Source organism: Schistocerca cancellata, chromosome 6 (genome assembly GCF_023864275.1).
Source record: "Schistocerca cancellata isolate TAMUIC-IGC-003103 chromosome 6, iqSchCanc2.1, whole genome shotgun sequence".
Classification (NCBI taxonomy): domain Eukaryota; kingdom Metazoa; phylum Arthropoda; class Insecta; order Orthoptera; family Acrididae; genus Schistocerca; species Schistocerca cancellata.
Genome location: NC_064631.1, coordinates 729,512,721 through 729,537,850, shown reverse-complemented (window position 1 = coordinate 729,537,850; position 25,130 = coordinate 729,512,721).

The following is a 25,130-nucleotide window of genomic DNA, read 5'->3' as shown; positions in this document are numbered from 1 at the left end:
AATACACCTCTACATGTGAACCATTTGTAGCAGGAAGAATATCGAGTCTATATTCAGTTTCTTGCCAGGTTTTTTGTAACATTTCCTTTGTAATTTTTGCAATCGAATTAGTGATACGATGTCACAAAGTAGGAATATCGTCCACTTTGGTCGCAAACACGCGGTCCTTCACGAATCCCCACATGAAGAAATCAAGCGACGTAATGTCGGGTGAACGTGGTAGCCAGGCAATGGGTCCTCCGCATCCGATCCAACGACTGGGAAATTTCCCATCCAGGAACTTGCGAACAGCCGTAGACCAATGCGGCGGAGCCCCATCTTGTTGAAAAATGATGGTGGGTTGTAAGTCTTGTTTATGAGGGTACACTAACTGATCCAACATGTCCGGATACACTGACCCATTCACTGCTTGTTACGCAAAGAAGAACGGTCCAACAATCATGTCGTGCATTAGCCCGCACCAGATGTTTAGTTTCGGGCTATCGCAAACACGTTCAGTGAGAATGTGCGGATTTTGTGAACCCAAAATCCGAACATTATGGCTATGAACCCTTCCTGATAGGAGGAAGGTGCCTCATCTGAGAATAAACATCTTTCCAGGAAGCTGGCATCCATATCAGTACGTTGCAGCATATCCGCAGCAATTTGTTGTCGGCGCGGTTTGTCATTCGGCATCCGATGTTGTAGAATTTGCATTTTGTAAGCACACATACGAAGACACTGGTGAACTACACGTTGCAGTGTTGATAGAGGTAGATCAGGTTGCCTAGATGCTTGACGAATTGACTTACGTGGGCTTCTGAGAAAAGTTTGTCTGATGTCCTCCACTATCTCTTCTGAAACTGCGTAACGTTCACCGCCAGAATGTTTCAGAACATTTACTGTTGCCTGAAACTTGCTATACTATTTCTTAATTGTTTTCATATCAAAGTGGATCACATTCATATACACCACGATAATTTCTTTGCACAGTAATAGACGATTTTGTTTCTGAAAACCGTGCTACTGCTTGCGTGCGCTGCTGTGGAGTCGCCATTTTCATATCATGCTACCATTCTACATTGTGGCGACGATACTTGGCACTTCTGACGCGGGAATATAAACTCTTTGAGATGCTCTACAATGTGGTACATTTTTCATTGTCGTATCTACTGTGGTTTTTCTCTCCTGGGTCCTTGTAATCAGGGAGTTTTGAGTGGGTCACTGTATAATATCCTCGAGTTTAAATTCACAGAATTTCTGCCAATATACTTTCTCAGAAAGTAAATAAAACGCTCATTGTTGCTTCTGCCACTGTGATGAAATTTGTTAGAGTTACTCTGAGGCGTTTCCAGAAGCAGGTAATAGTGGGGAAGAGACCCCATTTTTGTCTTTCTGTGAACAACTGGCCACTTGGCCTAGCATCATTATATATACAAACCACGCACTTCGGCCCTTGTTTTGTTCATTTAGGTTGTAATTAATGTGCTATAACCTTCATTACTATTGCAGTTAATAGTCTGGAACTGTCGCTATAATTACCATTATTTGTAGGCAAGATGGCGGACAGGGAGTGCACTTTCACTCATGTTTACCCAGGTTTAGTTAATGGTCAAATGCTTTTAGCCTAAAATAGTAGCTGCCGTCATAAAGATGGTAATTTATTACTCAAAAATAGCGTCTCCACCTCCCACTTCCCCCCCCCCCCCTACCATCTGGTGCAGTGTGCTCCTACTGGTTCAGGCCCCACCGCAACCAACCCCATTAGTGTATGAAGGATCTTGAGAGGAGAGTTGGCATTCATAGCCTGTACGTCATTCGAAAAGCAACATGAAGCATTAGACGACACACAACACCTCGTAGGAGACTAAAAAGAAGGAGACTGCTTCATTTGAATACAAGTATTAATTTCTCCAGCCCTCTCTCATTATTACTATATTTATTGTTATTTAGTGATATTTTACTTCTTTCACCGTGCAGTAGACTCCTGATGATAATGCAGTCTGCCAGCCATGGGAGCCATTCGATTTTCTGCATCCTTTACCTGGTTTATCGGACTTAATGATTCCACAGCCTGCTCCGTCCAACTCTGAGCCTCCAGCGTAGTAGCAGTAGTCCTCTGGCAACATATTGCAGGATGATGTAAACAAACTGTTCTTCTGTGACCTTGAGTTCCCGCTATCACTGATGTCGGCCAACCATCCGTGCAGTTACAGTGGCATACCTCGCGCTTTAGAGTCTTTCTATTCACAATTACATACATTCTAAATGTGAGTGGCAGCAGGTGTGTAGCTGTGTGCATGTCCTCTGGTCATGAACTCAGCACTTTAATAGTATTTGAAAATCCCGAGTTTAGTGGCAAGAATGTTATGCATTCATCATATGGATGATGGCAGTTATGTGAGAATTTCTCAACGGTGGTTTCACTTTTCAACATACAGACTCATCAATAACCCGCCCCTAACATTTAGATACAAACAGTTAAGTGCACCTTCTACACAAATAATTATCGTAAACCAATCAGGGTTCACGTTATTAACATTTCAAACAATTTTCCTTTTGTGGTGTGACCACAGGGAAATGGCCGGTTTGATCGTTAAAAATTCTGGTGGCTACATCTGGCTTCACATGTTATCTTTCGAAATGGATTCCTTCTATCGTCTTAGACAATGGAGTTTTACGGCAGGTAGACGGTCCCAAATTGCCTGCTCTGCTCAGAAAATTCGCTATCTGCTACCTACTCTGGAGGACAGCTCAGAACATGTTTATGACCGTTCGTGGTCCATTTAACTAAACCTCTATGTCGTGCAAGACACCTAGAAAGCTTTCAAGCCTGCAAAAAATGACAGGTCCCCCATCACCATAATAAAAAGAGAAGGGAGAGAAGTAATGAACTGAGCATTTGCTGGCAGTGTTGAATATTGTGTTCAGTGATGATGCAGCGTTAGACGATCGAATACATTGACTACTGGGACGTGCATATTTCATTATAAAATATCTTGGGCAGCAGTTTGTGGATTAACTGCCACAGGCCGGCTAGAGTGGCCGAGCGCTTCTAGGAGCTACAGTCTGGAACCGCGCGACCGCTACGGTCGCGGGTTCGAATCCTGCCTCGGGTATGGATTTGTGTGATGTCCTTACGTTAGTTACGTTTAAGTAGTTCTAAGTTCTAGGGGACTCATGACCTCAGAAGTTAAGTCCCATAGGGCTCAGAGCCATTAACTGTCACATGACAATAAATACTGATAAAGTAAATACAACTAAAAAGATCGATATGGAAAGGGATGGATAATTTCCGGCAGTTTTTTTGCTTTGACCAAAAGCGAATGCTGCAAGAACCAACTATTATTACACAGAATTCTAGGTTACAGTTTGCAAAGTAGTATTGATCTGAAACAGTCTATTCGGAATAGATCGACGCATCGCAGTTGTGGAATCTATGAAAAGAGCAGCGAGTTCATTAGAATTCTAGCACAATGTTACAAGAGCGTGTGTCCTATGCATGTGACCGAATATGAGGGCAGCCGGGTGTGTTAGAATGAGCTCTTGATTCCTTAAAAAGGAGAAATGAAGGGTGTGTAAGAATCAGAAGCAATGAGCTGTTCCTTTGGTTTCAATACATACACATACGCTGAGGTGGCAGAAGGCAAAGGTTAGCGATATGCACATATACAGATAGCGGTAATATAACATACACAAGGTAAAAAAGGGCAGTTCGTTGACAGAGCTGTCATTTGCACACAGATGATTCATGTGAAAAGTTGCCCGACGTGATTAGGGCGCACAATGGAAATTAACAGACTTTGAACGCGGAGTGGTAGTTGGGACTAAACGTATGGGACATTCCATTTCGAAAATCGTTAGGGAATTCAATATTCCGAGATCATCAGTGTCAATATCGTCTAAAGAAGGACAAGTTTCGTGTATTGTACGAGAGTTGGAACTTTAATAGTGTCAACTATTTATTTACAGCTCGTAGAAAATAGAAACGTGTTTCAAAGTTTTACTGACCTTCAAAGTAGTCACCAGCATTGTGTATAGCCCGTTGCCAGCGATGTGTAAGTAGTAGGATATTCCTAGCAGTGTCAGCCGTGTTGACAGTTAGAGCGGCGCGGTCTATTGCCCGAAGAATTTGTGGCAGTTCTGAAGCGAATGCCGTGAAGTGTTTCCTTCAGTTCAGAAAATCAAATGCCTCTGAGCAATATGGGACTTAACATCTGAGGTCATCAGTCCCCTAGAACGTGACTTAACATCTGAGGTCATCAGTCCCCTAGAACGTAGAACTACTTAAACCCAACTAACCTAAGGACAACACACACATTCATGCCCGAGGCAGGATTCGAACCTGCGACCGTACCTGTCCCGCGGTTCCAGACTGAAGCGCCTAGAAACGCTCGGCCACAACGGCCGGCTTCATTTCAGAAATCGAGTGGAACTCACAAGGGCTTAAGTCAGGGGTGTGCAGTAGGTGGAATAGCACTTAGCAGCCCCATCAGTAAAACAAATCAGTAATAGCATGCACTGTACGTGCTTGAGATTGTCCTGCATAATGATGGTCAGGTCCTCCAGAAAGTGTCATCACTTCTGTCTCTAAGCTGGTCGTAGGTTGTGTTCCAAAAATAAACAGCATAGAGACAGAAGATGCACACTTTCTGCAGGACCTGACCATCATTTTGCAGGACAATGCTCAAGAACATACAGTGCAAGCTATTACTGATTTGAAACTTCCTGGCAGATTAAAACTGTGTGCCCGACCGAGACTCGAACTCGGGACCTTTGCCTTTCGCGGGCAAGTGCTCTACCATCTGAGCTACCGAAGCACGACTCACGCCCGGTACTCACAGCTTTACTTCTGCCAGTATCTCGTCTCCTACATTCCAAACTTTACAGAAGCTCTCCTGCGCACGCTCCGCTGCAGAGTGAAAATCTCATTCTGGAAACATCCCCCAGGCTGTGGCTAAGCCATGTCTCCTCAATATTCTTTCTTTCAGGAGTGCTAGTTCTGCAAGGTTCGCAGGAGAGCTTCTGTAAAGTTTGGAATGTAGGAGACGAGATATTGGCAGAAGTAAAGCTGTGAGTACCGGGCGTGAGTCGTGCTTCGGTAGCTCAGATGGTAGAGCACTTGCCCGCGAAAGGCAAAGGTCCCGAGTTCGAGTCTCGGTCGGGCACACAGTTTTAATCTGCCAGGAAGTTTCATACGAGCGCACACTCCACTGCAGAGTGAAAATCTCATTCTATTACTGATTTGTTTGACTGATGGGGTTGCTAAGTGATATACCACCTACTGCACTCCGCTGACTTAAGCCCTCGTGAGTTAAACTCGATTTCTAAACTGAAGGAAACACTTCACGGCATCCGCTTCAGAACTGCTATAAATTCGTCGGGCAAAAGACCGTGCCGCTCGAACTTTCAACACAACTGGCACTGCTAAGAGTATCCTATGACTTCCACATCTCTGGCAGCTGCTTATACACAATGCTGGTGACTCCGCCATAGCCGGTCCCAAGCCCGGTTTAAAAAAGGAGGAGGGGGAGGAGTAACACATCGTTAAAAAACCTTGATTCACCTGGCCCAGGTGATAGTACCTCGTGAGGGTCCCTTGCCAGGGAAACGGTGAAGACCTCAACGGCAGTGAAGGCGGCGATGAAGATCATCAGAACGCCGGAACTGGCGGAAGAGGCAGGCTTTTGTATAAAAGCACCGGACTGTAGCGTCTGTTCCCACAGTGGGCGGCTGCAAAAGGCGTCTGTCCCACATGTTAGTGGTGGCCTCACTTATAATTCTAAGCTGAATGCTTGAATTTTTATCATCGAAAGGTTCCACTACCTTTCCCCAAAACAAACTTAAACCTAAGACATGATGGTAAATTACAAAAGGAAAACTACTCCAGGAAGTAACCAATCTTCTATCGCTCTTCATGGCGGTGCAACTAGGCCTTTGGATTCTGGAGAGCCTAGAACATCATGTAAGGAAGAGTCGGAGCTTCCTAGTACTTCTTCAAAGATAAGACCCAAGAAAAAACATCTACTGGGGACTCTAAACATCAACACACTTAGGAAAACTAAAACGCCTAACAGACACTCTCAATCAACGAAACATACTTACATTAGCACGTCAAGAAACAAGGTATCTGGATGAAAATGGGTTTGTCAGGTGGATACAGGATCTACAAAGGAAAACCAGCCATTAGAAATTCCAATAATACGACTATATTAGGGACGGCATTTATGGTCAAACAGGAACTTACGGAATCAATAACTAATTTTAGCTCCCCATCCGAAAGAATTTCATTTCTGACATTTAAGTCAGGCAACAAACGTTATACTATTATAAATGCACGTGCACCTATCAGCCAACATAACAGAACAAATGTTGACAAAGCGGAAGATTTTTGGGAAATGCTAGAACACGAAACATCCATATTACCAAAAGAACACATAAAAATATTAGTAGGTGACTTTAATGCACAAGTTGGCAAAGAAATAAAATTTAAATCAGTAGATGGAGATTATCCAGCACACGCAAGAACCAACAGAAATGGGAAAAGACTCATAGATTTTTGTAAACAATTTAATCTGAAACTAATGTCGACATGTTTCAGGAAACTTGCAAGAAAGAAAAAAACGTGGGTATCACATAATCCAAATCAAGATGAATATCAGTTGGACCATGTGGCAATAACTACTCGAAACTACAAGGAACTCTTGGATGTCAGAGTGAGGAAGGGCCTAAACATAGACTCAGACCATTATCTGACTGAAATAAAGACCATGTTCCACCCGAACAAACCTAGACCAAAACCAAGAAGATTTCCAAGAGTAAAAACTAAATTACTCATGCAAAATCAGGAAAAATTCTGTGATATACTAAACACAAGAAAAATGGATGATTGGGAAGAAATTAAAGAAACAATGCTAAAGTCAGTTAAAGAAATGGCACAACCACGAAGAATACCAAAACACATATGGTGGAACGAGCTGTGTGATGAAGCAATTGACAATTAACTAAGGGCATGGAAAAAATGGAACAGTAATAAGAAACATGAATACTGGGAAGAGTTTAAAGAAGAAAGGTAAAAGACAGCAAAAATCATCAGATCAGTGAAAAGAAAATATGACAAGGACAGATTACAAGAAATGGATTCCGACTTTAAAAGGAACAATACTAGAGACTTCTATAAGACTTTCAGAGAAGTTTTAACAGGATTCCAGTCACAAAGTTTACATTTTAAAGATAAAAATGGAAAAATGGTTTTAAGCAATAAAGAGAACTGCTAAATTTTAGCTAAATACTTTGAAAACCTATCAAATTGTGAAGAGCCTAATGACAGATTACAATTTCAAAACCCACAACATGAAAATCCACCATCGGAACCACCTATAGTAGAAGAAATAGAAAAGATTATCAAAGCATTTAAGAATAACAAAGCATGAAGTGAGGATGGGATGGTAGCAGAACTGTGGAAACTAGGGGGCTTATCCGCATGGCAGAAAATTCACAAAGCAATTAAAGACATTTGGACGAACGGAATCATACTCAGTGACTGGAAACAAGCATTGATCCATCCTCTCCATAAAAAAGGAGATAAAACAGACACCAACAACTACAGGGGCATATCCGTGTTACCAGTGACATACAAAATACTTTCTAAAGCACTTTTAAGTAGAATAGAGGAACAAGCAGGACCTAATATAGGAGATTATCAAGCAGGATCTAGAAAAGGTAGATCATGTGCGGAACAGATTCTTAATTTAAAAACAATTTTGAGAGTGATAGCTATACAAAATAAAAATACAGTAGTTACTTTCGTAGACTTCAAGAAGGCCTACGACTCAATTGACAGACAAACACTATTCCAGATACTTTATGAATCAGGGATAGAGGAAAACACCAGAAGACTTGTTGAACAAACGCTCACAGATACAACATCAAGAATTAAGTTTCAAGGCGAAATTTCTGAAACATTCAAAATCAAAACAGGAGTTAGACAAGGAGACGGACTGTCCCCAATTCTCTTTAACTTGGTTTTAGATGAAATAGTAAAAACATGGGAAAGCACATTAAAAAACAGAGGCACAAAGGGTGTATGCGTGGTCCAAGGAAAGAACAAATTTGAAGTGAAATGTTTAGCCTTTGCGGATGATATGGCATTGATAACTGAAAACCGAACAGACGCAACGGTTATGCTTGATCTGTTACACGAGATTGCTGAAAAGACTGGGCTAAAAATATCCTATGAAAAAACCGAGTATATAGAACACAAACATAATACAGAAAAGTTTATGAAAACAAAGTATGGAAAAATTAAAAGAGTTGACAGATTCAAATACCTGGGGGAGTAGATCCAAGCGAATGGACTAGATAACACAACAAATAAAGAATAAAAAAGTTAGAATTTGCATATAAATTAACACAAAACTACTACAATAAGAAACCAATATCCATACAGGCGAAGATTAATCATTATAATTCAGTTATTAGGACACAAGCAACGTATGGATCAGAGTGCCTAACACTGAATAAGGAAGGCGAATTAAGAAAACTAGAAGAAAAGAGGAGAAAAATACTAAGAAAAATTGTAGGTCTTGAGAAAAACAAGGAAAATAGGTGGATTAAAAGGAGAAATGAAGACTTATACAAAAATACAGAAAAGAACGCAGATACAAAGAGGAAAAGACGACTAAAATTTTATGGACATTTGAAAAGAATGGAAGACACACAGATTACAGAGAAAATTTTTAATTACGTTAGTAAGCTGAAAAAACTATAGGGCAGATAGAAGCAGTAAAGAAAGACGCCAGCAAAATAGGTGTTACAGACACGTGACAGGAATCACATCAGGCACTGATAGAAAACGCAAACTGTGAATAAGATGAGGCAAAACCTCTACCCAAGAGAGTGTGGACAGATGAGCAGAGACGAGCAGTTGGCGAGACAATGAAGAAGTACTGGGAAGAACGGAGGAAAAAGTAACACCGTAAGTCTTAAGTTGTATGCGCTCCATAGCTGGCCAAATTATAAATAAGAAAAATGCTGGTGGCTACTTTGAAGGTTAGTAAAACTTTGAAACACGTATCTATTTTGTACGAGCTGTAAATAAATCGTTGCCACTATTAAAGTTCCAATCCTCGTATCTCACCACGGATAGCGCAGTGGCCGACAGTCTTTACTTAACGACCTAGAGTAGCGGCGTTTGTGTAGCGTTCTCAGTGCTAACGGGCAAGCAACAGTGCGTGAAATATCCTCAGAAATCAGTGTGGGACTTGAGACGAACGTTAGGGCAGTGCGGTGGAATTTGGCGTCAGTACGCTACGGTAACAAACACCCGACACGAATGCCTTCGCTAACAGCGCAACGTCGTCTACGACGGCTCCCGTGGTCTCGTGGGTTTGGACCTAGACGACTAGAAAACCGTGGATTGGTCTGATGCGTCCCGATTTCAGCTGTTAAGAGCTGACGGCAGGTTTCGGATGTGGCGCAGAACCTATGACGTCATGGACCGAAGCTGTCAAGGCAGTTAGTGTGTAGGCTAGTGGTGGATGCAGACCGGTGTGGAACGGTCTGCGTCCTGGTTATGTTCGGCCACTTGGATACCATCTGCAGCCATTCATGGACTTTATATTCCCAAATAAGGATGGGATTTGTATTGATGACCTTGCGCCATGTCACGAGGACGCAGTTTCTCGCCATTGGTTTTAAGCAAATTCTGGAAAATTCGAGCGAAAGATTTGGCCACTCAGGTCACTCGACACGAATCCCACCGAACATCTGTGGGACATAGTCGAGAGGCCAGTTCGTACACAGAATCTTGCACTGCCAACGACTTTCCAATTATGGCCTGCTATAGAAGCAGCGTGACTCAATATTCCTGCAGGGGACTTTCAACGACTTTTTGAGTTCATGCCACGACGAGCTGCTGCACTATGCCGGGAAAAAGGAGGTCCGACACGACATTTGGAGGTACCCAATGACTTTCGTCCCCTCAGTGTGTATTACCGACGACAATGGCCTATAGTTCACCAAGTAAGTATTTCCGGACGTAAATTTCTAGGAATTTTGCCAGTATTGAGGAGTACTATCCCTTATAGCAGGGGCGGGCAAACGTTGCACGCGGCTCATGAGCGCACAGCGCTGCACGTGTGCTGCTCGCGTTCAACCGTCGACTGGGGCAGTGGCGACAGCCGGCAGGTTGCGGCAGTGTAGTACCAGGCTAGGCTGCGGACGTTGATGCGTAGCGACCACTACGTAGTCAACGTTGTATTTCAAGAACCGGAAAATGCAGAGTGAAACAAGGAAACGGAGAAGTGGAGATTTGCTATGTTTTAAAAAGTAATGGGAGAATCACTTTTTCTTTGTGCAAAAACGTAAAAATTCAAAATGTTTAATAAGTGGCAGTATTCTCGCTGATCAGCGGAAGTTTAGTATTGAAGGCCATTATAACAAATTTCACAAGGACGAGTACAATTTATTGTCGGATTCTGAGCGGATGGGGAAATTGACTGAGCTTAATAAGAGCGATCTGACGATACTAGATGAATCTGTCGTAGTTGCTGTGGTCACGAGAGATCTGCGACTTCCTTTCGTCATGTCTCTCATGTGACTGATTTAACATTTTATGGAGCACCGTTTTCAATTTTTCAGGACGACAACAATAATAGCCCAGCGGTACGAGCTTAATATAGCGAGAGCTGGGAAACCATTTGCTGAATTAGTAAGTGTCGGTTAAGAGCAAACATCAGTGATGAAAATTTAAGTAACTGCTTGCGTTTGTCTGTATGCAGAAATTTTGTTCCACTCCACCTGTGATAATTAAATAAAACGTATCGTAGGTAATAGGTACTCTTTCAAATTATGTTATCTTTCAAGCACTACTACTACTAATCTTATTCCTACATTCAATAAAGCAAGCTAGAAAACAAACCGCATTGCAGAGGAAGGAGCGGACAGAAGGTATGGTGGGGAGGGGAGATAAGCGGGTGGCCAGCTTGCCCCTGTGTGCACGCAGAACACCTGTTAACTGCACGCGTGCAAGTGCACCGCACACGTGCAGGATTCCTGCCCGCCCCTGCCTTATAGGAACATGAGAACGTTTTGTTTAAACAATATTTATGCTTGATGTTAGGAAGAACTGAGTCTACAGCTGGTAAAATTGTTGTTTATTAAAACACGCTCGGTTTCGCACCTAGAAGCCGCATCATCAGATGAAAACATTAAAAGATCATAGACATACCCATCGCTCCCGGTGAATATTTACTATTGAGAGATTATCGTCAATACTATGGCGAGCGAAATGTGAAGAAGACATGCACGGCAGGGCAGTTCGGTGCAGGACAAGGCAAAAGCAGCCCGCACGAACGATAAAGAGAGAATCTCTTCCTTTTTCGTGCTGGCCGCTTTGCCTTGCCATGCACTGAACTGCTGTCACACTGATGCAGTCAAATTTTAAAAAATGGAGATCTTCTTCATTACCTTTCGCTCGCCATAGTATTGACGATATTCTCTGAACAGTAAATTTTCACTGGGAGCGACGGGTATTCATATGATCTTTTAACGTTGTTCTCCTGATGATGCTGCTTGAAGTCGCGAAACCGATCGTGTAAACAAAAATTCTACCAGCTGTAAGCGGAGTACTGCCTAACATTATGCCTTTCAACAGCAGTGGTAGCCCGGAATATAGAATAGTTTGAAATATGTACCAGGTGCAACAGTATGAAACCGGAGTTTGATGGCAATAATTTCACGTCTGTTGTTCGAAACTGATAAACAATATCTTGTTCAAAATAATCTGCATTGCTATTTATGCATCTCTTACACCTCTTCGGTAAGCCACGAATGCCACTCGACAAAAACAGTCCTTCTTTTGAAGCGCGCCAGTCAGCGAGCCATTTTCGTACGTTTTGTAAGTAGGCTGTTTATGTTTTCTTATTGGCAACGTTACGTAGCGCTCTGTATGAAAATCACTGGCTGTGCTGTGCAGTCTGTGGCTACTTTGCATTGTTGTCTGCCATTGTAGTGTTTAGGGAGTTGGCTGTTAACAGCGCGTAGCGTTGCGCAGTTGGATGTGAGCCGCCAGCAGTGGTGGATGTGGGGAGAGAGATGGCGGAGTTTCGAAATTTGTAAGACTGGATGTCATGAACTGCTATGTACATTAGGACTTTTCAACACTATTGAGGTAAATACATTGTTTGTTCTCTATCAAAATCTTTCATTTGCTAACTATGCCTATTAGTAGTTAGTGCCTTCAGTAGTTTGAATCTTTTATTTAGCTGGCAGTAGTGGCGCTCGCTGTATTGCATTAGTTCGAATAACGAAGATTTTTGGTGAGGTAAGTGATTTGTGAAAGGTATAGGTTAATGTTAGTCAGGGCCATTCTTTTGTAGGGATTTTTGAAAGTCAGATTGCGTTGCGCTAAAAATATTGTGTGTCAGTTTAAGCACAGTCATGTACAATTTTTTTAAGGGGAAGTTTCAGTTTTCATACGAAGTGTTGTCCAGCGAGAGCATGTGCCAAACCGCATGCCCTAGTATTTCCCAAGTGAACGCCTCGATCGTTTTCCTGGCCCGTTTTCTGTGTGTGATGGGGCGTTATCAAGGAGAAATATGACTCTGAGCTGCCTTTTTCCATATTCCGGTCGTTTTTCACGTAATGCTAGTTTCAAATCGGTCATTTGCTGTTGGAAACGATCAGTGTTAACGGTTTCACCAGGTTTCTGCAGCTCATAATAGATGACACCCTTCTGCTCCCACCAAACACAGAACATTGTCTTCTTTCCAAAGCGATTTGTTCTTGCAGTGGATGTCGATGGTTTGTCTGGATTCACCCGTGATTTACGGCGCTAAGGATTCATCATTCATCACCTGTCACTATTCGATGGAAAAGCGACTTTCTTTTGTATCTGGCGAGCAACATTTCACAAGAGGTCTTTCGATTTGCTTGCTCATTGAGTTCATGCGGAACCCATTTCCACACTTTCTGAACCTTTCCCATAGCTTTCAACCGAAGAGAAAAGGCTTTCTGCGTCACATTCAATTGTTCTGCGAGTTCCTGTTAAGTCTGAGTATCATCTTCATCCAATAAGCCCTGCAACTGGTTCTCTTCAAACTTTTTCGGTGGTTTCCTGCGCTCGTCGTTTCTCACGTCAAAATCACCACTTTCGAATTTTTTGAACCACACGAAACACTATGTTCTCTTAAGAGCACGTTCGCGAAAGCTTCGACAAGCATTCGTTGCTATTCTGCTGCAGTTTTCTTCAAATGATAACAGAAAACCAATGCTGTCCGCCAATCGTAGTTAGTAGGTACTAAACCCGACATGTTCACGGGTTTGAGACAGATACCGACGTATGGAACTTGGGTTACTGTGTGTTGACATTCGCTTCCCAGCCGTTACAGGAAGCAGATGGCGCTGCAGACGGGGTCTCACGGGCCCTACACTGACGGCTGGCACCGTCTACAGGGAAATTCCAGTTTCATACTTCCACACCTGGTATACGAAATTGCTATCGAGAGTACGCTGTCACACATTTCTCTGATATCAAACAGTCTCATTAGCCACAACTCTCCGAGGTTGTCCACAACCTGTTTGCCGCACGTTGCGCGTTTGGCAGTTCGGCTCAGAGTTCAGGCTGACGGCGCTGCAGACCGCGAATAATAATTTATGGGAGTCGTCGCGCAAATCGCGCGCGCAGCAGCCGCGCTGGCGACCCCGCCAGGACGCGACCCTCCCCTCCCCTCCCCTCCCCCCCTCCCCACGGCTGCGGCCGGCGGTCTCATTAGCGCAGCTCGGCCCTCGGCTGGTGCCCGCGGCCGCGGCCGCACAGCGCGGCGCTGCGCTGCTCTGCAGCTAATATTAAATCGATGCGATGCGTCCTCAAGGCCCCCGCTCTGAATTTGCCAGTCCGTCCCACCGGCGGTCGCGGAATTTCGGTCCCGCGGAACCACTGGTCGAATGTTGACGTCGTCGTTTCTTAATTCTCGTCTATCTGTTTCTCCCCTCAAGCAGAGAGGCTGGCGAACGTCGGCGGTAAATTGGGGACGTGCATCGAATTATGTCGAAATTGCGAGACGTATTAACGGCTAGCAATGTTTCTACGTACTTTCATTTGAGGTCGACATGTAAGACGCTCATTCCTGACACCTGTAACACCAACAGACAATGTCACTCGTAATTCTCACTTATTTGTAAATAATATTTTATGTGTAATTTAGGCATAGTTGAAGCCACTACTAACATATACACTGCCTTGTTGACAGCTTGGGTCCATGGCTTCATAGGTTCTGCGCCACAGCCGAAACCCAGAATCAGCTGTTACCATCTGAAATTGAGACTCATATGACCGGGCCTCGGTTTTCTAGTCGTCTAGGGTCCAACCCACGAACCCAGGAGATGCGTCGTAGACGACGTCACACTGTTAGCAAAGGCACTCGTGTCGGTTGTTAATTTTAATGCTGACTTGTTGTTTTGTAATGAATATGGACATTTCCTAGCCGTGTGGTGTAAACTGCAAAATATGAAGTAATAAATGGACATGGTCAATAGAACTGTAGCGATAGAAAAGGAAAATCTAACTCTGATCGAACAGACTTCTGAAGGTCCAACGGTATCTACTGAAGTCCATGTCGTCATCAGCCTTTCGGAAGAAGAAAATATGGCATTTCAGTCTTTGATCGCTATTTTTTATTTTCAATGACCGGTTTCTTGTCAGTACTAACAAGTTACTCTGTAACTGCAATATATGATCTGAAGATTGGCAGCTAGCCTGAAACCGGTCACTGAAAATAAAAATAGTGATCAAAGACTGAAATGGCATATTTTCATTTAAAGAAATATCGCGGAAATCCCATTAAGACAATCATGTCTAGTTTTGATAAAGATAGGAAGAAGGTTGGAAGGAAGGTTGAGTTTAACGTTCCGTCGTCATCGCACTCATTACAGTAGGAGCATAAGCTCGGACTGGGTCAAGGATGAGGAAGGAAATCGGCCGCGACCTTTCAAAGGAACCATCCCGGCATTTACTGGGATCGATTTAGGGAAATCACGAAAAACTTAAATCTGGGTGGCCGGGTGCGTGTTTGAACCGTCGTCCTCTCGAATGCGATTCCAATGGGCAAACCACAGCATCACCTCGCCAGATCAGCCGACAGGCGTCACTGGACGCAGATACGGAGGACAATGTAATCGGCCCTCCGCTCACCCGGCCGTAGTCAGTTTCCGTGACTGGAGCTCCTCAGTTGGCCTCGCAAGAGCTGAGCGCAGCCCACTCGCCAACACCGCCCGGTGGACTCGGACGGTCGGCCAGCCGAGTGCTGGGCCAGCCCGACAGCCCCTAGCTCTGGTGATCTGGCGAGTCCGGTGTTACCACTGCGGCAAAGAGAGGGAACAGGAAAAAGCAGGAGGGACAGTTCTCTGTGTTAGGAAGGCAAAGGCACGCCAAAGGAAAAGGTGGAGGGCGCGGAGGGAGCGTGCCGACTGAGAACAAAGTACCAGTCGGTCGTTGGTCGCGAGACATTAGAGAACAGAAACGGGGTGAGTACGACTCTAAAATTCGGGTTGCGTGCTTTGCGAATCGAGGCGCCGCTGTTACATCAGTGCTAACGGGCTTCCTTCGCTCTCGCCTTAACTCAGCGACTCTGAGAACGGTGCCGCTGTAGTCGCTCCGTACTCGTCGACTCGTTCCTGCACGAGTGTGAGGCAAGTCGTAACTTACTGTTGGTGCGGCATGTTAGTACACAAACTTGCTGCAGTGAAGCAGCACTGACACGGCGAAATTATCGGTTGTCGGCACAAGCTGTGGACCTTGGAGACGAAAATTAATTGACGCAAAGTACACAACTGCTGTTATGTTCCATTATACCAGGACTGATATTTGGAATAAGTCTCAGGCTGTAGTCCACGCTTCAGATGAAAAATGTACAAATTTCGTTCAGTGCAAATAAAATGGTTGTGTTCTTGTTTGTTCCACTTCCGGCACGAGAGAAAAATACGTACTGCGTCAAACGAAAGCTGGGCACAGAACAGTGTCACTGTTATATCTATGTGACGAAAAAGCAAAGTATTTCTTTATTCACCGCCTCGTGCAACATGCATTTATGGCTAACAGCCAGTTGTTTAACTTGCCATTCAGATTTGTAATATATGTATTTCAATAATTAATTACCATTTGGAGATTGCACTTCATCCTCATCTCATGTGCTATGGTACTGTCATTACACACTCGGTAATGCCTCGAAAGGGTGTATCAACATAAATGTTATAAGTTATCTGCACAGATATTAAATACTAAAATAAATTTACAGCAGTCTTCGAGTAGGCTTTATCTGTATGAATGTATGTATGGACAGAGCAAAATTCACTGCTAACCGATAAACTGTTGTGTTTGTATCGGTATATAAGTTTCTTGTGTCATTTAGGAAGATCGGACATTTTGTGAGGTTTTAACTTGTTCTTGAGAATGGCTATAGAGCCGAAATCACGATTTATCAAATAAATTAATGGTAATTAACAGTACAATGGCGGAAATTTCTTTCAAAACGATTGCGTAGGCAGCGGGAATGGCGCGAGTTCGGGGTTATATTTGGCGACTATTGTAACTGACAACGGATTAAAGTGACGAGCGGGCTGCGGCAGAGACTCAAAGCACACGGAGGCAGCGAGTTCGGAGATGACGAGGACACAGGAATCGACGACGTGTTCATAGCGAGTGTACCGAGCCCATTACCGATCTCTACTGTGCGCTTCGCAGTGTGCGAGCGAGTCTTCAGTCCGAAGCCTCGAATGGATGTTGAGTCTGCATTTAAGGACGAGAAACACTAATACCATACTCCATGGCAGTTGATACTTGGTATACGACCCGCGTTTGAGTCACGATAATACTGAGACTAAGTCTACGAAATGCTCGCCCACGAGCAGCGCTTCTCACCTTCACCTCCAGGCGAAGTACTGCGTTAGGAGTATAAAAATGTGAGGAGCAATATCTTTTGTGCGTGTTTTAGTGAATATAACGACATAATTTAACATACGTGTCTGTCATTGATCCAAGTTATGTTACTGTTCATCAGAGTTAAGATGAATATTTAAATTTTGTTTGGTATTCGTTTGTTTTGTGTCTTCCGAGAATATTTCTGTTAACAGAGTACCTACGTAAAGAAAGCTGGTTTGCAGGTTAACTTCCGTCATAACTTTTGACACTAATTTAGTGAGATTATTTTCGTAACTGTTAATGTGAGAAAGTACTTTTCTTGTTAGTGTCACATAGTACTGGGCAGAATTAATACCGTATTGAAGAGTTGATTCCTCGAAGTAGTTCCTTCATGATATTGTTAGTAAAAAACTTAATTTACGTATTTAACGTTTGAGTGCCAAGATCGCAGTCGCTTTGTTTACGAAAAAATGTCCGATTAAGACTTGGCAATCATCTTGCGAGACCTAACAAAAAAGTTTCAAACTGCAGAGCTTTCTATCTATTGTGTATTAGCTTTCACCTGAGTAAACCACAAATAATAAAATCACGGTCAAAAGTTAGTAAATCACGAGTAATACGAGCGGCAGTCAAATGAGAACCGAACACCCGCCCCAACTGGACAATGGGATGGTTCCCCTCACCGCTCCGAGCAGGAGGATGCAAAGTTCACCCAACCTGGATATGATGTGACGTCATTATGACGTATATACGCTTTAGTCGATTAACACACCTATCGACTTTTACGATCGTTCGAGATTCTAAACTGTTGTCAGCTAGTGGTTTGTTTTGACACGTGCGATTCTGATAACAGCTCAGTGTGGCAGCGTATATGTATCTCGCCAAAATAAAAGTAAAAGAGCTGGATATTAATAGAAATATTCCTGACCGTGGTCTTGAAAACACCACGGATAACACGTTTCGTAAAAAGGTGAAATCTTCTTATGTCCCGAACAGATTAGATTGTGTGATTGTTGTATTGAATGCTTACGCCGAAAATAATATTTATTTATTATCAACATTTTAGTATGGTTTCATACAATTGGTCTTGTCAGTACATATTAGATTGTAGCTGCACACTCTTGCTGACTTTTTTCTTTTATATAGCTGAAAGAGAACTCGTGCAAGTTTGTTAGCTAAGTAATTTATATGTCCATCCCAAGATAGTCTTTTTATCAAACATAATTCCAAGTAATTTTACACTCGGACCGCAGAGAAAGATACCTTAGTGTCCAGTAATGACTGGTGTGTAGAATGATTCAATTTCGAACTTAAAAAGGAAAATATTAGGCATTGTTGAAGAAAAATCGTCGACCGGAGGTGAAATACGAGGGGAAGTGGATTTCTCAATGTAATCTTAACAAAAGGTTAGTGTCTAGTACTGATTGACGTATGAAATGATTGAATGCAGTGTGAAAGCATTCCATGGTGGTATGATAAACCAGACGTGCTGTATATTATTTCATGTATACAACCACAATAGTTTTAGCATGTACCTGGCCATGTCAATGTGGTTTATGTCAGCAGTATAATTTGCTAAGACAAGATTATGCAAAATACGAATTGCATCACAACATGAGCGGATACCTTAAACTATGCAGAAGTCTCGTTACTTTTGCTGGATGCAGCTTGCAGAAGATGGCACCAGTAAAGGTCTCTTACTCGGAGAACCAAAGTGTTTGGTCATCATATACTCAGTTCAGCTTTGGAGTGTACTGTTCACAAACGAATGGCGCAGAGCACAGCGCTACGCTGTCACAACCTCTCTAAAGTTCACAAATGTCGAATAGTCGATATACGGTTTCTATCGTTTTCGATGTAGCGTGTATACGTCATAATGACGTCACATCATATCCAAGTCCGGTGAACTTAGCATCCTCCCTCCGAGCAGCGGCGCGCTCTTCTATTACGCGCGGCAGAGAAATGTATCGCTGGCCGCAGTTCTCCGCGCGCGGCCCTCTGCTAGCATCGCAGGCCGCTGTTCTCCGCGCGCTGCCCTCTGCTAGCATCGCTGGCCGCAGTTCTCCGCGCGCGGCCCTCTGCTAGCATCGCTGGCCGCAGTTCTCCGCGCGCGGCCCTCTGCTAGCATCGCAGGCCGCAGTTCTCCGCGCGCGGCCCTCTGCTAGCATCGCAGGCCGCCCTCGCGCGCACCTCGAAGCACAACGATTGGCCTCCCATAACACCCAGCGATTGGCCGTCCAGAATATACAGTGACACCAGCCGCCAGCTCCATTAACTATGGAGACATATTTAACGTCGTCCAAGATGTCTACGAGACAGTTCCCATCGTGCTGTGTTTCCACTTCACAACTCGGAAGTGCTACACTGCAATGGACCATTCGATATTGAATTGTTCAAATGGCTCTGAGCACTAAGGGACTTAACTAACATCTGAGGTCATCAGTCCCCTAGAACTTAGAACTACTTAAACCTAACTAACCTAAGGACATCACACACATCCATGCCCGAGGCAGGATTCGAACCTGCGACCGTAGCTGTGACGCAGTTCCAGACTGTAGCGCCTAGAACCGCTCGGACACACCGGCCGGCTGTTCGATACTGATTCGGCTGTGCTGTAGACTTGGGATCCGAACTCTATACGTTCACTAGGTTTAGTATGTCAAAGGACTTGTGATTTCCTCCGGAATTCTGCATTTCACTTGCACTTCTTGGACATTGGTATGGAAATAAAAATGAAGTCCCATGCTTCTGGACAGAGCGTACTAGGCAAGGTCCTAATGGGGGTGGCTTACCGTTGCCTTCCTCCGACCATAATGGGAATGAATGATGATGGTGATGAAGACGACACAACAACACCCAGTCATCGCGGGGCAGGTGAAAATCCTTGACCCCACGAGGAATCGAACCCGGAACCCCGTGCTCTGGAAGCCAGAACGCTACCGCGAGACCACGAGCGGCGGACGGACTTTGGTATAACCACCATTATTATGTACAGTTACCCATAAAGGTTCATCTGCAACTTGGCACTTGGTAACAGAATTATTTGCGTCACTGTTGTGTCAATAAACCGTGGTACGGTGATATATTTATTGTGCTATTCCTAGTTATAACACCCTCAAAAGCAGTCACCACACGCATTAAGACATTTCTCCCACTGGAAGATGAGACAGTTAACTCCTGTTTCGTAGAACGCTGTCGGCCGCTGATAGATTCGCAACTCCACCCACTCTTGCACTTTACGTATTTCGTTCGACTGAAATCGACATCCACGTACGTCCTTCTTCAGGTCACAAAAGGTGTGAAAATCACACGGTGAAAGATGCAGCGTTTCCCAACCAAATCGCTGAAGCGTATCCTTCGTCCAATTGGCAGGATGAAGGCGGGCGTCATCGTGCGGCAGGGTCTACATCTACATCTACATACGTACTCCGCAATCCACGATACGGTGCGTGGCGGAGGGTGCCTCGTACCACAACTATCATCTTCTCTCCCTGTTCCACTCCCAAACAGAACGAGGGAAAAATGACTGCCTATATGCCTCTGAACGAGCCCTAATCTCTCTTATCTTATCTTTGTGGTCTTTCCGCGAATTATAAGTTGGCGGCAGTAAAACTGTACTGCAGTTAGCCTCAAGTGCTGGTTCTCTAAATTTCCTCAGTAGCGATTCACGAAAAGAACGCCTCCTTTCCCCCAGAGACTCCCACCCGAGTTCTTGAAGCATTTCCGTATCACTCGCATGATGATCAAACCTATCAGTAACAAATGTAGCAGCCCGCCTCTGAATTGCTTCTATGTCCTCCCTCAAACCGACCTGATAGGGATCCCAAACGCTCGAGAAGTACTCAAGAATAGGTCGTATTAGTGTTTTATAAGCGGTCTCCTTTACGAATCAACCACATCTTCGTCCGCAGCTCGCGGTCGTGCGGTAGCGTTTTCGCTTCCCACGCCCGGGTTCGATTCCTGGCGGGGTCAGGGATTTTCTCTGCCTCGTGATGACTGGGTGTTGTGTGACGTCCTTAGGTTAGTTAGGTTTAAGTAGTTCTAAGTTCTAGGGGACTGATGACCATAGATGTTAAGTCCCATAGTGCTCAGAGCCATTTGAACCATTTTTTGAACTACATCTTCCCAAAATTCTACCAATGAACCGAAGGCAACTATCCGTCTTCCCCACAACTGCCATTACATGCTTGTCCCGCTACATATAGCTCTGCAATGTTACGCCTAAATATTTAATCGACGTGACTGTGTCAAGCGCTACACTACTAATGGAGTATTCAAACATTACGGGATTCTTTTTCCTATTCATCTGCATTAATTTACATTTATCTATATTTAGAGTTAGCTGCCATTCTTTACACCAATCACAAATCCTGACCAAGTCATCTTGTATCCTCCTACAGTCACTCAACGACGACACCTTCCCGTACACCACAGCATCATCAGCAAACAGCCGCACATTGCTGTCCATCCTATCCAAAAGATCATTTATGTAGATACAAAACAATAGCGGACCTACCACACGTCCCTGGGGCACTCCAGATGATACCCTCACCTCAGATGAACACTCACCATCGAGGACAACGTACTGGGTTCTATTACTTAAGAAGTCTTCGAGCCACTTACGTATTTGGGAATCAATCCCATACGCTCGTACCTTAGTTAGGAGTCTGCAGTGGGGCACCAAGTCAAACGCTTTCCGGAAGTCAAGGAATATGGCATCCGTCTGATACCCTTCATCCATGGCTCGCAAAATATCATGTGAAGAAGGGGCGAGTTGCGTTTCGCAGGAGCGATTCTTTCTAAAGCCGTGCTGATGCATGGACAGCAACTTCTCTGTCTCAAGGAAATTCATTATATTCGAACAGAGAATATGTTCGAGAATCCTGCAACAAACCGATGTTAAGGATATTGGTCTGTAATTTTGAGGATTCGTCCTTCTGCCCGCCGGTGTGGCCGAGCGGATCTAGGCGCGTCAGTCTGGAACCGCGCGACCGCTACGGTCGCAGGTTCGAATCCTGCCTCGGGCATGGATGTGTGTGATGTCCTTAGGTTTGTTAGGTTTAAGTAGTTCTAAGTTCAGTTCTAAGTTCTAGGGGACTGATGACCTCAGATGTTAAGTCCCATAGCGCTCAGAGCCATTTGACCCGTCCTTCTACCCTTCTTATATACAGGCGTCACCTGCACTTTTTTCCTGTCGCTCGGGACTTTGCGTTGGGCAAGAGATTCGCGATAAATGCAAGTTAAGTAAGGAGCCATTGCAGTAGAGTACTCTCTGTAAAACCGAATTAGAATCCCGGCAGGACGTGGTGATTTATTTATTTTCAACCCATTCAGCTGCTTCACAACCCCAGGAGTATCATGATGATCTCTCCATTGCTATGGATTTCAGATTAGTCCCCCATTCGGCCTGCCAATGGGGAAGTGACTATGAGAAGAAGATAGAACAGTTAACAAAAGAGTAACAACAAACTACAAGTCAGAGCATTTTAAATAATAAACTACGAGTCAGAGCATGGAATGTTGGAGGTCTGAGCGATGTAGGGAAGCTTGAAAATCTGAAAAGAGAAATGCAAATGCTCAATATAGGTATTATGGGAGTAAGTAAAGTGAAATTGAAGTATAATAACGATTTGTCGTCAGACGATCATAGTGTAATATCAACAGCTGCATAAAATTGTATGACGAATAGGAAGGTAGGGCAGAGAGTGAGTTACTGTGAATAGTTAAGTAAGAGTGTTGTTCTTATCAGAATCAACATCAAACCAACACTGACAACTACATTTCATGTATACATGCCGACGTCGCAAGGAAGGATGAAAAGAAAGAGAAATTATGTGAGTAGTTTCTACGGGTAATACAGTGTCCAAAGGGAAATGTAAATCTAATAATCGTGGGAACTGGAATGCGGCAGCAGAGTAAGGTATAGAAGAAAGGTTTGCAGAAGGATACAGGCTTGACAGCAGGAATGAAAGAGGAGAAAGACTTACTTAGTTCTGCAATAAATTTCAGCAGCTAATAGCGAATACTCTGTTCAAGAATCACAGCAGGGGGAGATGTGCTTGGAAAACGCCAGAAGATACTTGAAGACTTCAGTTACATTACATCATGATCAGGTAGAGATTTCGAAATCAAATATCGGATTGGAAGGCATATCCAGGAACAGATATAGACTAAGATCACAATTTAGCATTGACGAAGAGTAGGCTGAAGTTTAAGAGACTAGTAAGCATGAATCAGTGTGGAAGGAAAGGGGATACTGAGGTGCTATAGAATAATGAGACATGTATGATGTTCACTAAAAACGTGAATACTGCGATAAGGAATATCACAGAAGGCAGTACAGCTGAAGAGAAGTGGTTATCTCTAAGAAGAGCAAACAGAGGTGTTTGTAGTGTAACGACGTAAGTTTTTTATAAATGATTTTCTTTTGACATATGACCATGTGTAGACTACGTCACCTACGTCAGTTACAACACACTTCAAAATTATTTATATTCTTTTTAAATTGTCTCAGAATGGTTCTTGAACGAAACTGTAAAACATCATTTGAGTCGTATGCGCAGAATTACGTCACTCAGTCCAATTGGTTTGGGCAAACTTTTTCAATTTAGATGTCGTTTGTTTCTCCTCAGAAATTATATTAATGCACGTTATCTGATTAAATAAATATTAGAACCATATTGAATAAATTTTCGAGATTCAAACTCGCGATGAACGTTGTAAAAATTAATAATCTTGTCAAATATATTATTAATTCATTCACATAATTCTTCATAAATAAATTCTCGGAACACGTATTTAAACTTTTGTAGCATCCACTAGTTTATTATCTTCCTACATATAGACGTGAACCTGAGCCTTGACAAGACAGGACTGAGCATTTACAACAAGATTAAACTTTCTGTGACGTCATTGTTGTACAAAACATTAAGAATTCGGTTTTTTTCGATTTTTAGAAGCACGACGCAACAACTCGGTTTCAGGATCTTCTGTTGCTCTTTGGCTGTCGACCCAAGACGTATAGTGGCCAGCAATTTTCTCTCTGGTCCCGGCAGCGAAGATGCTGTCTCCGCCCTCTTCGTACATGAAACATAAAAAGTAAATACAAACTTCAGTCAATTCACAACCATTACAAATATTACAAAAATACATCAACAAGAAACTAAATTAAACTTATATTCACCTGCAAACTGGGCTGACACTGGTGGATGGGTGACGCTTCAATTTCGCGTCCCACTACATACCCCACCCACAAGCTCAGTTTGTCAGTTTTTAATCGAAAATAAAATTTCTTCTATATAAAATATTTAACTGTTAATATTATACAATTTTTCTCGCATTTTCAGTAATCTAAAGTCCTTGCTCTTAGATAGATTCAGTCCTTTTATGACGATATTGTTGTGACTATTTGTCATTTACTTTTAATTGTGCTATTATGATAATTCACAACCGAATGTATGGAGATTACTCGTTTTCATTTAATAGTTGCTAGTAAATAATAATTTAGTACGTTCTTTAACGGTGTTACATTAGGACAGAGCGTTCAAATTGTGATAGATTAGTTTCAGTTTTATTCATTTACTGGAGTTATTCTTTCCAAAAATGTATATTATTAGTAAGTTTCTCACAATAACTAATAGTACTATTTACGTCATTCTTTTCCCTAATGCTTTATTTATGTCTGAGGTCAAGAAGAAATCAAGCAAAACTTTCTTTAGAATCTCGGCACGGCTTTCTTTACGTTCGGACACCTTGTTGGGTAATGGCAATTTATTTAGGAGAACCAAGCGACAGAGCCCCGTTTGGTGTGTTCTACATTAACACTATTACAAATCTCTATTAAAGGCACTCTGCTATGTTCTCGTGAGCCATTCAGCTCTGGACGCCCATTGTCCATAAAATTATTAACCATCCCCTTTGGTTCCTACTATCCGAGTAAATATAAAATATACAAAATTCCTTCTGACCTAATAACAAAATTTCTTCCATATAAATCTGCTTTTAGTTATCTTTCTCCTTTTGAAGTACCGGTAGATTATTGTAGAACGCTTGTTTAAACTTTCTGTTATTTCTTTAAAATAACACGTGTAGATTATTGTAGAACACTTGTTTAAACTTTCTGTTATTTCTTTAAAATAACACGTAACTATCACGAAAAACTTCACATGAATAAACTATGAACGCTCTTCCTTATGTAACATATACTAAATATTAGCTTATTTAGGAATGAAGG